Genomic DNA, 14,754 nt, shown 5'->3' with positions numbered 1-14,754 from the left:
TTTCAGAAGGTACTGAATAATGTGGGGAAAACTGAATATCCACATGCAAAAGCACGAAACGGGACCCCTGACTTACATCACACACAAAAACTAACCCGAATTGGATTAAAGACTTAAATGTAAAACCCGAAACTGTAAAACTCCTAGAAGAAAACACAGGGGGAAACTCCTGGAAACTGATGTTGGCAAAGTTTTTGGATTCGACACTTAAAGCGCGAGCGACAAAAGCAAAAAGTAAAGCGCGACTACGTCAAACTAAAAAGCCCCCGCGCAGCGGAAGAAATCATTTAACAAACGAATGGAGGGAAATATTTGCGGATTACACGTCTGGGATGGGATATGGCTGTAAGGAACTCATCCAACTCAATAGCAAAGCAAGTAATCCAGTTAAAAAATGGGCGAAGGACCTAAACAGACATTTCTCCAAAGACAACATCCACATGGCCAAGAGGCACGTGAAAACACCACTCATCATCAGTGACATGCACATCACAACCACAAGGAGATGTCTCCCCACACTCATCAGAATGGTTGTTATGCTAAAGACAAGTAACAGTGTTGGTGAGGGTGTGGAGACAAGGGAGCCCTCCTGCACTGTTGGGGGGACTGTAAATTGATGCAGCCACTGTGGAAAATAGCAAAAGATTAAAAATAGAACTACCATATCATCCAGCAATCCCACTACTGGGTATATAATCAAAGGAAGTTAAATCACTATCTTTAAGAGATATCTGCGGGCTTCCCTGGTGGCGCAGTGGTTGGGAGTCCGCCTGCTAATGCAGGGGACACGGGTTCGTGCCCCGGTCCAGGAAGATCCCACATGCCGCGGAGCGGCTGGGCCCGTGAGCCATGGCCTCTGAGCCTGCGCGTCCGGAGCCTGTGCTCCGCAACGGGAGAGGCCGCAACGGTGAGAGGCCCGCGTACCGCAAAAAAAGGCAAAAAAAAAAAAAAAGATCTGCAGCTTCATGTTCATTTGCAGCATTGTTCACATGAGCCAAGGTATGGAAACAACTGAAGCATCTGATGACAGATGACCAGCACATTTACGGATATATAGAACTCACATTTCCTTTACCCATTCATCCATAGTTATCATATATGCACATTTCTATACATACATACATATACTGGATAATTATGCGTATATGTAAAATGGATACTTATTCAGCCATAAAAGAAGAAGGAAATCCTGCCACTTCCCACAACACGGATGAACACTGAGGGCATTACTGCCAAGTGAAATAATCAGACAGAGGAAGATAAACACACCTGTGTGCGTCATCTCACTTCTATGTGGAATCTAAAATGTCCAACTCAAAAGATAAAATAAAATACAATATCCAACTCATAGAAACAGAGAGTAGAATGGTGGCTGCTGAAGGCTGGGGGATTTGGGGAGATATTGGTCAAAGGATATAAACTTTCAGTTAAAAGATGAACAAGCCTGGTGACTGAGTGAACACTGTATTGAATACTTGAAGTTTGCTGAGAGAGTAGATCTGAAATGTTCTCACCACACTCAAAACAATGGAGTAACTATGTGAGGTGATACATGTATTAACTAACCTTAATGGTGATCATTTTGCAGTAGCTACATGTATCAAATCATCAAGTTGCACACCTTAAACATACACAATGTTACGTGTCAGTTATATCAATAGAGCTGGGGAAAAAAGAGAATACAAGGACTTGCCCAAGACTGGATCCAGCAAGTGTTGTGTCTAAAATGTAAACACAGGTCTGGTTGATTCCAGAATCAGTTTTGAGCTACAAAACTTCCCCAAACACCCAAAAGAGTGGACTCAGAATTAGTAAAACTGAGAGAGGAAATTACAATGATGTATAATAAAATTAATATACAAAGCCAATAGTATTTCCAGATGCTAGCAATGACCAATTAGCCGACGATGGTGAGGGTAGAGGACCCATTCAAAATAGCAACACCAGCTCTAGGATTAGTTAGGTCAAGAAATGTAGACAACATTTATATTGAGGAAACAACAAATTTTGTAAGGGACTATAGGAAAAACTTGAGCAAATTGAGAGATGTAAACATGATATCAAAAAGAGAACCAGAGATGGGAAGACTGGTAGATCTGAGTGCATAAAAAATATATAGAATATATAAACCCCACAGCGCACACATTTGTAAAGTCGATGAAAACACAAAACTTCACTAAGGGACGTAAAAAAAGAGTGTGACTATTTGGAGGAACATGCTAGCAATGTTGCTAAGCAGAGAAAGGCTGTTACGGAACTGAGCGGACAGCAGGAACACATTCTTGTGAAACTGTGGATCTATGTTGATGTAGCGTGTGTATTTATGCCTTTACATACGTATTAAGACATCAAGAATTTGTGAAAGTCTTAACAGTGGTTGTCTCTGGATGATTTCATTTCCTTATTTGTGTTTTTCTTGTGTACATTTTCAAATGATGTGCAGTACACATGAATTACTTTTATAGCTAGAAAAAACATAATGGTTAAGAAATTGTTGGAATTTTAGAATGCGTTCTTGGTGACTGTCCCAATATTTATGCTATTCTTACATGTTTCAGTGTTAACGCAGATTATGCTGCCACCTTGCCATGTCTTAGATCTGCCCCATCAGAAGTCCTATTATTGTAAGAATTTACTCAGGATAGGAGTAAATTCACCTGTCACATCCGGCTTTCCTTCCCAGGATTTTAAGCGGGGCTTGTCTGTATTTTTTTTTTTTTTTCTTTTTTTTTTGCGGTACGCGGGCCTCTCCCTGCTGTGGCCTCTCCCGTTGCGGAGCACAGGCTCCGGACGCGCAGGCTCAGCGGCCATGGCTCACGGGTCCAGCCGCTCCGCGGCATGTGGGATCTTCCTGGACCGGGGCACGAACCCGCGTCCCCTGCATCGGCAGGCGGACTCTCAACCACTGCGCCAGCAGGGAAGCCCTTGCCTGTATTTTTTTGATTGAGGATGGTTTTTGTATGTGTGTCGGGTGCCTTTTTGGCGGTGGGGAGGGGTGGGTTTCTCTGTGTCGACTGCCGTTAACCATCTGTCTGCGCTCTTTATGTGCTGTGCTACACATGCTTTCATAGGGGAAGGTGATTATACGCTTCCTTAGGTCCCAAAGCGTGGAGGGATTATATGAAGAGTTTTAGGTGGTACAGAGATGGATACTTTTTAAAGTTTTTAATTTATGTCAGTGTACTGTAGAAACAATTACGGCCAGTACCACAAATCTGTAAGTAAGTAATAAAAATTCAGATGCATAGATACGGCAAAACTTTAAAACCAGCATGCGAAAGGCTGAAACTCGGGAAACACTGATGTCTGAAATAATGCTTGGGCCTCATGTTATAAACGCCGTATGTTGTACGTGTGTTTCCATTGCTTGCAGATACCTTTCCTAGTGCTTTCTATATATGCACCACTTCTGTTTTATGTAGAAAATAGTCCTAATTTCCCTCTGCGATGGTAGTTTCTCTCCTTCTTTTTATTAGCTGGTTTCAGTGTTATTGCAGTACGATCGCCTGAAGTTTTACAGAATTTATTAAATGCATCTTTACTGCCTAGAACCAACTATAATCACCTTCTAATTATTACAGTTTTGAAATAGAATAAAACCCCACCTCGCGACACAGGTGGGTTGCAGAGAATCCAGACGAGCAGGCTGTGGATTACGTTTCTGCTCGGCTGAGTGACCGGGACAAGCCTCTGGCCACACCGACCAGATGCCCCTCCTGGTGACGGCCCACCTGGCTGCGTATCGAAGGCGACAACTCTTGTGGTTACTGGGACTTCAGGTCAGAAATTCCTGATAACGTTTTGTTACCTGATCCAGACAGACTGGACCAGGAGAAACTGGGCACCTGGGTGGGTGGAGCCCTCTGGGCGGAAGCGGAGAAGGTGAGGGTCCAGGACCGTCTGCAGGCGAGAATCGGGAGCGATGCTGTAGGCGTGCTGCCTTTGAGTCTCCTGGGACAGCAGCAGAGAGCTGTGTGCCGAAGCTACTTGTTTAACCTCTCCCCCCAAAGCACTCTCACCTCAGAAGTCGAAAGGAGCGATTTCTGAAATATTCACACAGCCCCTCTCATTTCTTCGTGGGTGTCTATGTGATCCTTTCTGCTTTCTTCAAATATAAAACTTGACAAGTAGGTGCCTGGAGCTGGAGATGGGGGTGGAGTCTTTCTCTTAAAATTGCTTTTGGGCAAGGCTGGCTGTAGTATCAATGCCGCAATTCACTTTCAGTCAGGGAAGTTTCTGGAATGAACTTCTGAATTCATTTGCACGTTGCTGGTAAGGGCTTGAAAGTCGTGTCTGGGTGGCCACGTGGCCCTGCCTGCTTATTAACAATCTGATCTTGTGCCAGACACACAGTCTCTGGGAGCCTCGGTTTCCTTATTTGTACACTTGATACAAGAAGCTGCCCTGAGGGGCTGCTGCGGATTGAAACAAGACAGCACGTGTATCACGACCCCTAGACGGCGGTTACTATCACGATCATTTTTCTTATTAGGACGCCCACCACTGCGATTGCCCTCATATTTACAAGTGAAAACTTAATCTGACTCTACCAGACCCTTGGGTATCACCATCCTTCTGTGCTTCTGTGGTGCTTCTGGAGTGTTATCAATACTGCATCTTTGCTTGATCTCTTAAAATACCCATTATGATTACGAGCATAGTATCTGAATACCAGTGACCTGCCACATGTTTACAAACACTGACTTTTCTCTCTTTAAAATAGTGTCCGTTCAGCTGAGCCTGAGCTATAGTGTGCGCTTGGAGGCCTCCCGCCCGTCACGCGGCCTCTCCCGTCAGTTCTCTCCCTCGTCCCTCCGCGCCCCCTGCCACCAGAACACTTCTTGGTAGTTGAACCGAGGATGGTCTTTTTCTCCAAATTCCTCATTATTTTGGGGGAGTCCCGTGCTAGACTTTTGTTGCCCTTTATTTGGGGTATACCTGCCTTGGAGCATTTAGCCCAGGAAAAGCTATCTTTTTCTTGAGCTAAATGCTCAAAAAATGGCCCAGAAAAATAGGCCATTTTTCTGGAAGTCTGTTTCTTTCTTAAATGCTACAAAAGTGGCCGGCTCCATCCAATAAGGCCTTGATAATCAGAGTCAACCACAGGTCCTCTGTCTTTGACAAGATGCATATTTGGAAGAAAGTGAGTGCAAGGCCACGACCACGCTCCTGCCAGAGAGCAGACGCTCGGTGGGGGCCGGGGGGGTGTCGCTGAGGGTTCCTGAGGCCTTGGCTGTGGCCTGCAGCTCGCCGGGCCAGCCTCACGGGGAAAGTATGCGCCGAAACAATGGGCGTGTTTGGGAATGATTCACATGGTTTCCAGGAATGACATGAATAGACATTAATTCCCCCGTGAAGGTTGCACTGGGACAGAGCAACCTGCCAGGGCTGTGTGCCTTCTCCGTCTGTTTCCTCGTCTGCATGGGGGTCGGGGCTCTGGAGACCTGGGTGGGGCCGCCCTGCTCACAGGCCCCTCCAGGTGCCCTGGACTCCAGGTCCCCGGCCCTGCGTTTGTTCCAGGAATTTCCCGTGCAGCGGAAAAGGCACCAGAACAACAGAAATCACGTACACGTGAGCAGAAAATACACACACAACGTGAAGCCAGTATCTTTTGGGTGGTTTGCTGTTGTAAAATGCTCATCCCAGGAAAGTTGGAAATTAAAAAAAAACAAATGAAAAAAGAAAAAAATCACTTAGAGTCCCATCACCCAGAGAAAACCGCAGTGAACCTTTCTGCCACATTTTCTTTGAAGAACTTTGATACTGTAGTTCAAGAAAACATTAGCTGTTCCCATACGTCGTACGTACGATCTTATTATTACACAGAACACTTTCCCATCACTCACGGATGTATGAACAAATGTCGTTAACCCTTGATAAGCATCAGTGTTCAGTGCTTTACCATCATCCATTAAAAGAACCCACCATGGGACTTCCCTGGTGGTGCAGTGGTTGAGAATCTGCCTGCCAATGCAGGGGACACGGGTTCGAGCCCCGGTCCAGGAAGATCCCACATGCCATGGAGCAACTAAGCCCGTGCACCACAACCACTGAGCCTGCGCTCTAGAGCCCGCAAGCCACAACTACTGAGCCCAGGTGCCTAGAGCCCGTGCTCCACAACAAGAGAAGCCACCACAATGAGAAGCCCGCGCACCGCAACTAGAGAAAGCCCGCGTGCAGCAACAAAGACCCAACGCAGCCAAAAATAAATAAGTTTATTAAAAAAAAAAAGAGAGAACCCACCGTAGTCCACCTAATAACCTCCCTTTTGGACAATTGAGTTGTTTATTTTTTCACTATTACAAATAATGCTATCCTATAATGAATATTTTGGGGCATAAAGATTTTTCCATATTTTGAATTCTTTCCTTTGGACAAACTCCCGGAAATAGAATATTGAAACAAGGGCAATGAATGTCTTTAAGACTTTGGGTGTCTTACCTGGCTGACCTTACACCAAGCTGGTGCTTTTAATTAAATAAAATATACTCAAATACTGAAACACTGGCATTTTGCTGGAGAGTTCTGGGAGTTCGCTTTTCTACCCTGCAGAGCTGTGCAAAAATGTTAAACAGTTACTTAATGTTTAAGAAGAGTCCACCGTGAGAGTTAAAATTTTTCGCTATATTTATGGAGCACCCATTATTTGCAGCCACCGTACTGGGTGCTGGAACATATGCACAGAAGGTTCCGAATCCTCAGCGAGCGTGAAGTCCCCTCCAGGAAGTCCTGGCTGGTGATGAGGGAGGAGGGCATCCATCCCGAGGAGGCACCTGCTGGGTGGGGAGGTGGGGGGACCTGTAAGCCCAAGGTCCCAGGGCAGGAAAAGCGCACGCTGCCTAGAAAACAAAGCACTCGCAGGACACGTGACAACGTTCTCATCTCTTTCTTGGAAGCTTGGCTCCAATTTTCGGTTTTTCATTGCTTCCAGGACAGCTTGATATATTTCGTTTCCTGAAACGACTCTGCAGGCTCCACAAGAGGAGAAAAGGGAGGCGCTGCAGACGAGGGTGCGGGTGCAAGGTGGTGGCGGCGACCTGGCACAAGCGCTCCCAGCAGCCCCACCGTCACCGGAGATGCTGAGACCCTCAGGGCCCATTCGGCTGCAGGAGGGGTGCAGCTTCGCCTGTGGTCCCTCATCTCAGAGCAACGGCTTTCATCTTCCTCCAGCCTGTGGGTGGTTAGGGTAAAGCTTATTTTTGCCATGTTGGAGCCCAAGGTCCAATTAGCTATGATGTACTCTTATTCAGACCCTTTCAAGTTTGAAATAAGAACCTCAGGCCCCCATGAGCCAAAAGCCTTCGGTCTGTTGACAGTTCAGAGCATCTAAATTCCTGCTTTCTCATAGGGAAAACGACATCTCAGCAATCTATTTCTATAGATCAATCTAGAATCTATTTCTACAATGCATGAGAATTCTGAACATCCTGCTGTTTATTTCTGGAGACGTCCCAGCACTGATACCACCACCAGCACCCCCGCCTTTCTGTTAAGGTGAATCTAGTGACTCGGCGCTGGTCACCACCAGCCGCAGGCGGAACTCATGAACAAGCTTCCGGCTCCTGCGTGTCCTGCATTTGTTGGGAACCACCCGGTGGCCCTTTCTGCAAGCACTGCTGGGGTCTCCCACCCCCAACGCCAGCCCCTTCCCAGGGAATCAGGGATTCATCCACACGTGGCCAAACAGCAGAAGCACAGTATCTCCTTCCAGATGCTCTGAAATGCGAGGACAGTGACAGGGACTCAGCCACCTGATGGCGCTACCCTCCCTCCCGAGACAGAAGGAGGATGGCCCCACAGACAGGGGTGCTCGCGCAGCACGCGTCCGCGTCCAGCAGGCTCGAGGGCAGACCCCAAACAGGCGAAGGAGGCATCAGGACACTGGCTCCCCGGTGGGCAGAAGGCAGCCACTGAAAAGGGGGTGAAGGTTACATCGGACGCTCAGTTTATCAACACCTTATAATCCATTACATGTAAGTTTTACATCCCAAGTCCCCACGCCCGTCAGGACGGACGGTCCAGGAGTGGGACTGTGGCGCGGTTTAACCAAACCACCAGGAGAACCCGGTAAGGTCTCTGGACTCTCTTCTCTGGTGTTGGCTTCTCTCATCCAAAACTAGCTTCTGCTTAAAGCTCTGTATCGTCAGCCTTGTTCTTCGGGCGATTTCCCTCCACACAGCTTTCCTCCGCCTCTGAGGTCTACTTAGCCCCGGCTTTTAAAAATTGAAATGTCTGACAACCTCAAAAATAACTTTTCCAGGCAAATAAATCTCTGACCCTTCAAGTGTTGTTGTTTGCTTGTTTGAAGACAATCTCTCGGTGGCGAGGACCCCGCAGGGCACACTGGGGTGGGGTGTTTGTGTCCTGCTGGGACCCCGTTTGGCTTTGTCCCAGCAGACAGGCCCCAGCAGCCCGGAACCCCGAGCTCCACTGAACCGACAGGCTCATCCCCCGCACTGCAAAGACCCACTAGTGTCATCTTTGCGGGTCCTTCGCTGAGTGGACAGCAATGGATTCCGCATCACAGCCCGGCCATTCCCGCCTCAACTGTGTCGGGACCCGTGAGGGGGCTGGGGGCTGACTGCTCCCCGTGTGGCGGGCAGTGGGTCCTGCACCTCCCAGTTAACTACATGCTCTGTGCACGGGTCAGGAACCACAGTCGGTCAGCTGCCCGTAGACATGGACGTGACATCACACCTCCCTGCTGGCCGCTCTGTGGACGTGACGGGCGGCGTGCGGAGCAGGCTTCCCTCCGGGCTCAGGCGGGAGGAATCCCTCCCGGTCCACCTGCCAAATGGGCTGCTTTCACTCCTTCTCACCTCTCAGCAAAGCATACTTTTCCCACCACAAAAGTGCGGGATAAAGGGATGGAACTCCATCTCTCCAGCCAGCTCCATCTCTCCTCTCTCTGAAGCAGAAATCTTCCTACTTCCGCCAACTTTTCCCATCTGAATCCAATTGGTGCGTCCCAAATAGGAACACAGGATTCCAAAATTAACAACAGATGCTCGTCAGCGTGGCCTGAAGCAACTTTGGTGTAGGTTGAGCTGCCTTAGATCACCCAAGGGAGCTGAGCTGTCTTGGTGCCACGAGGACACTCCTATAAGAGCAATGCCTCCTACAAGGCAGCTCTAGACCCAAAACCAAAGACTCTGTGCTGCCGGCAGCTCCTCTAAACCACAGTCACCTGGGAGACATGGTTCCCGAGGACCCTCGGAGCTCTGAGATCAGACGGGGGTTTTTAGCCGGAAACGGGGAAGAGGATGGGCCCTGGAGCCTGCAAACCTGACTGGACTCTGGCTTTACAAAGTTTAGCCCTGCAACCTTGAATAACTTACTTAACTTGATCTCAGATACCGCATCTGTGAAATAAGTATAGCAACACTTACAAATAACGGTTAACACTGAAGAGTCAAAATGAAAATATTTAAGTGATAAATTATTCAATAAATGATATTAAGACAACCAACTATCCATTTGAGTAAAAGAAAATTCCTAGACTTTATTCTTCATCTCATGTATTAAGATACATTTCAGATGAAGCAAGTATTTAAATTTGAAAGAAAAAAGGAAGGAAGGAAGGAAGGAAGAAAGAAAGAAGGAGAGAGAGAGGGAGGGAGGAAGGAAGGAAGGATGGAAGGAAGAAAAGCAATAGATGAAAACCAGATTTTTCTGTTTATATTTTTACAATTTTACAATCTTGAAATGAAAAGGCTGCTCTAAGGAAAATCTGGTCACCTTTCTGGATGCAAAATCCTGAGGACTGAGAAAAAGACTGATAAAATTAACGGTATAATGCTTTTTAAACTCTGTTCGTCAGATGATATCCGTATAGCCCAACAATAATGATTGGCGTTTGGGATTGTACGTAGGAACAGAACATTCTCCCGCGCAAATGGATTTTTTTTTGAAATAAACATAATAAATAAAGAAAAACTGAGGAAAGTTTTCTGTACACTTGACAAAGCAGTAATTTCCATAACATACAAAAGATAAAGAAAAGAGCAGGCTGCCCTTCACGGCACTAGCTCCCCATGGACCAGTCTTTCCAAAGATAACAAGTATAAATTCTGAACACAGTATAAAAAACTACTATTTGAAGGTACCAGAGTGTGACTAAAAGCAGGGAAAGGCTGGGATCCTTGTGACGGTGGAGGTTCCGTGTTCTGGCTGTGCTGATCTCTGCATCCTAGCTGCAACATTGCTCCATAGTTTTACCATTGGAGGGAAACTGGGTAAAGGGTACGGGGATCTCTGCTTTACTTTTTACAACTGAGTGTGAATCTTCAATTATCTCAAAATTTTAAAAAATTAATTAAAAATCATTTTTTGTCATTTACAGGATTACAGAATAAAAGCTTAATTCATATGATTATCTCAACATATGTATAGAAAGCATTGACAAAATTCAACAAACATTCATGATTAAAAAAACAACAACAGGGTTTCCCTGGTGGCGCAGTGGTTGAGAGTCCGCCTGCCGATGCAGGGGACACGGGTTCCCGCCCCGGTCCGGGAAGATCCCACATGCCGCGGAGCGGCTGGGCCCGTGAGCCATGGCCGCTGAGCCTGCGCGTTCGGAGACTGTGCTCCACAACAAGAGAGGCCACAACAGTGAGAGGCCTGCATACAGCCAAAAAAATAATAATAATAATTAATTAATTAATTTAAAAAAAACCCAAACTACTTACATTAGCACCAATAAAAAGGAGACATATGTAGGTACAATCTAACAAAATATAAAGACATAAACAAAATATATAGATGTATAACATCTATATGAGGAAAACGACAAAGCTCTGTTGAAAGAAATTGAATTTTCTTTCAAAAATTGATTGAAAAAGAAATCAATCTTTCAAAAGTGAAGAACTCTTAGGTGCTGTTATGAAGAGATGTGTTCAGTAAGCTGCATTTAACGTCAGAGGTGGAAACTAATGTATTCACATCTGTCTGCGTAAAAGAATTTGGAAAGATTCTTGATGATAATAAAAGTGGTTGGAAGCTAACAGAGCAGACGGGACCAAAAGTGGAGGTTTTATGTTGTCTTAGTTTTTGAACCCTGAACCACGTGAGTACATTACCAACTCAAAGGTAAAAATAGTTGTATCCATAATAATAATAATAAATAAACATCGGCTGTAGAAAAGACAGCTAGTGAGGGGGGCAGAAGACGAACATGGCCTCCCTGGAGCCAGAAGAACGCAGTGAACACTCTTCCTCTGTCTTCTTTTCCCCCACAAGTAAAAGGATTCGTTGAGCAGAGCTCCCCGAGTGCCAACCTGGCCCTTTGGTTCGTGGCCGGCAGCAAGCGTGTCCTGCCGACACTCCCCTTGTCCTCCGCTGAAGCCCTCAGGCCCAGGAGACCGTCGTCCACTGCTGCCTTTACTTCAGCCACATGAGAGGGGCATCCTCGGGCGTGGCTGGGGGTCTGCCGCTCACCAGTGTGAGCGGCTCAGACTCAGGACCTTGGGGGCCTCGTTTGGGGTGAGTCACTTTGGAGATGCCTGTGGCCTGTCTTAGTCTGTCTGGGCTGCTGCAGCCGAACACCAAGACTGGTGGCTTACAGACAAGACATTTGTTTCTCACCGTCCTGGGGGCTGGAAGCCTGAGGTCAGGGAGCCAGCAGGGTTGGGCTCTGGTGGGGACGCCCTCCTGGTGCCCATACACGGCAGAGAGCAGGGGGGGAAGCAAGCTCTCTCTGAGGGCACTGATCCCACCCTGGGGGCCCCACCCTCATGCCCTCAGATAATCCTAGTCCCCTCCCAAAGGCCCCCTCCTGACGCTTCACTCGGGGAGGGGAAGGGCTTCAACATATGACTGGGGGGGGGGAGGGTCACAAACATCCAGGCCATGATGTTGAGCTCCCACCGAGTCCAGAGCTCAAGAGTGGGTTCTGTTTGTGCCCTAGTGCTCAGCAGAGGTAGGCACGTGGTGACCCCCACCTCTACATTCCCGGACCAGAGGGCTCCCTCAACGGCTCCCCAGGGCTTAAAGGACCCTCCCCAAACACGATGAACACCGGACGCCCATCAGAATGAGCACACCCGAACCTCCCTGGTCCTCCCCCAAACCTGCCTCCCCTCGCTCAGGCCAGAGTCCCTCCTGCTTCTCGCGGACTCCACCCCACCGACCGCGAGGGTTTACCCCCCAGGTGGCCTTGAAGCTGTGTGGCCCCGCCCGTGGCCAGTGCCGCCCCCAAGTCCATCCCCCACCCATGCAGCCGAGGCCCGCTCCCCACCCTGCTGGGGGGCCCTCCACTCCCCGCTCACACACGCAGCACCCAGGGGCCTCCCTCTGCCGCTGGGCAGGAAGCACGTCCCGGGGCCCACGCGCCTCCCCGGGGCTCGGTTCCCACGCACGGCGGCGGCGCACAGGCCCTCCCCCCACTCGCCCTCCCCCGCCTATGAAGGTTGGAGTCCCTCCTTCCCCAGGATCTTCTCCGCCCCCCCCCGCCCCCCCCCCCCCCCCCCCCCCCCCCAGTGGGAGGAAGGACACCTCCCTGAGTGCAGATCTCACACCACAGTCAGGGCCTGCATTCCAGCTGTGCCTTCACGTTTATTTGTACAATTTATTGGTTAAGATTTGCCCCATTAAACAAGGTGAGCTCTTTGAGAAAGGCGCTATGTGTACATTTTTAATTTATTGTGTGCCCCTCATCTCCACGGTTCTTGGGGGATAAAGTGCACTTGGTAAATAATCATCAAATCAATGAATGGGAGTCGGAGAAGATGGCGAAGGAGTAAGACGCGGAGATCACCTTCCTCCCCACAAATACATCAGAAATACATCTACACGTGGAACAGCTCCTACAGAACACCTACTGAAGGCTGGCAGAAGACCGCAGACCTCCCAAAAGGCAAGAACCCCCCACGTACCTGGGTAGGGCAAAAGGAAAAAGAATAAACAGAGACAAAAGAATAGGGACGGGACCAGCACCAGCGGGAGGGAGCTGTGAAGGAGGAGAGGTTTCCACACACTAGGAGCCCCTTCGCGGGCGGAGACTGCGGGGGTCGGAGGGGGGGAGCTTTGGAGCCGCGGAGGACAGCGCAGCAACAGGGGTGCGGAGGGCAAAGCAGAGAGATTCCCGCACAGAGGATCGGTGCCGACCCGCACTCACCAGCCCGAGAGGCTGGTCTGCTCACCCGCCGGGGCGGGCGGGGCTGGGAGCTGAGGCTCGGGCTTCGGTCGAGCGCAGGGAGAGGACTGGGGTTGGCGGCGTGAACACAGCCTGCAGGGCGTTAGTGCACCACGGCTGGCCGGGAGGGAGTCCGGGGAAAAGTCTGGACCTGCCGAAGAGGCAAGAGACTTTTTCTTACCTCTTTGTTTCCTGGTGCGCGAGGAGAGGGGATTGAGAGCGCTGCTTAAAGGAGCTCCAGAGACGGGCGCGACCCGCGGCTAAAAGCGCGGAGCCCAGAGACGGGCATGAGACGCTAAGGCTGCTGCTGCCGCCACCAGGAAGCCTGTGTGCGAGCACAGGTCACTCTCCACACCCCCCTTCCGGGGAGCCTGTGCGGCCCGCCACTGCCAGGGTCCCGGGATCCAGGGACAACTTCCCCGGGAGAACACACGGCGCGCCTCAGGCCGGCGCAACGTCACGGCGGCGCAACTTCTCGCTGGCCTCTGCCGCCGCAGGCCCGCCCTGCACTCCAGGCTCCTCCCTCCCCGAATCAGCGGCTCCTTTAACCCCATCCTGTCTGACCAAAAAAACAGACGCCCTCCAGCGACCTACACGCAGAGGCGGGGCCACATCCAAAGCCGAACCCGGGAGCTGTGAGAACAAAGAAGAGAAAGGGAATTCTCTCCCAGCAGCCTCAGGAGCAGCGGATTAAAGCTCCACAATCAACTTGATGTTCCCTGCATCTGTGTACTACATGAATAGACAATGAATCATCCCAAATTAAGGAGGTGGACTTTGAGAGCAAGATTTATGATTTTTTTCCCCTTTTCCTCTTTTGGAGAGTGTGTATGTGTATGCTTCTGTGTGAGATTTTGTCTGTATAGCTTTGCTTCCACCATTTGTCCTAGGGTTCTGTCCGTCCGTATTTTTGTTTTTCTTTTTAAAAAAAGTTTTTCTTAATAATTATTTTTTATTTTAATAACTTTATTTTATTTTATCTTTATTTTATTTTATCCTCTTTCTTTCTTTCTTTCTTTCTACTTTTTCTCCCTTTTATTCTGAGCCATGTGGATGAAAGGCTCTTGGTGCTGCAGCCAGGAGTCAGTGCTGTGCCTCTGAGGTGGGAGAGCCAACTTCAGGACACTGGACCACGAGAGACCTCCCAGCTCCACGTAATATCAAACAGTGAAAATCTGCCAGAGATCTCCATCTCAACACCAAGACCCAGCTTCACTCAATGACCAGCAAGTTACAGTGCTGGACACTCTACACCAAACAACTAGCAAGACAGGAACACAACCCCATCCGTTAGCACAGAGGCTGCCTAAAATCATAATAAGGCCACAGACACCCCAAAACACACCACCAGACGTGGACCTGCCCACCAGAAAGAAAAAATCCAGCCTCATCCACCAGAACACAGGCACTAGTCCCCTCCACCAGGAAGCCTACACAACCCACTGAACCAACCTTAGCCACTGGGGACAGACACCAAAAACAACGGGAACTACGAACCCGCAGCCTGCAAAAAGGAGACCCCAAACACAGTAAGATAAGCAAAATGAGAAGACAGAAAACACACAGTAGATGAAGGAGCAAGGTAAAAACCCACCAGACCTAACAAATGAAGAGGAAAT

The 14,754-nt window shown here is 48.9% G+C and overlaps 1 long non-coding RNA gene across 1 annotated transcript in view; it reads right to left on the bottom strand.

Moving 5' to 3' along the window:
- The window catches only part of LOC141277087 (uncharacterized), a 36,840-nt gene extending 22,738 nt beyond the window's left edge, over positions 1–14,102 (bottom strand). Inside the window, exon 1 of the long non-coding RNA XR_012327829.1 lies at positions 13,317–14,102. This is a non-coding gene — a long non-coding RNA (uncharacterized lncRNA). The remainder of the gene's footprint in view (positions 1–13,316) is intronic.
- Between the last annotated feature and the right edge of the window lie 652 nt (positions 14,103–14,754).

The sequence above is a fragment of the Tursiops truncatus genome, chromosome 18, assembly GCF_011762595.2.
Source record: "Tursiops truncatus isolate mTurTru1 chromosome 18, mTurTru1.mat.Y, whole genome shotgun sequence".
In the NCBI taxonomy this organism is placed as follows: Eukaryota; Metazoa; Chordata; class Mammalia; order Artiodactyla; family Delphinidae; genus Tursiops; species Tursiops truncatus.
The sequence above is the reverse complement of the archived record's forward strand: the minus strand, read 5'-3'. Positions and strand labels throughout refer to the sequence as shown.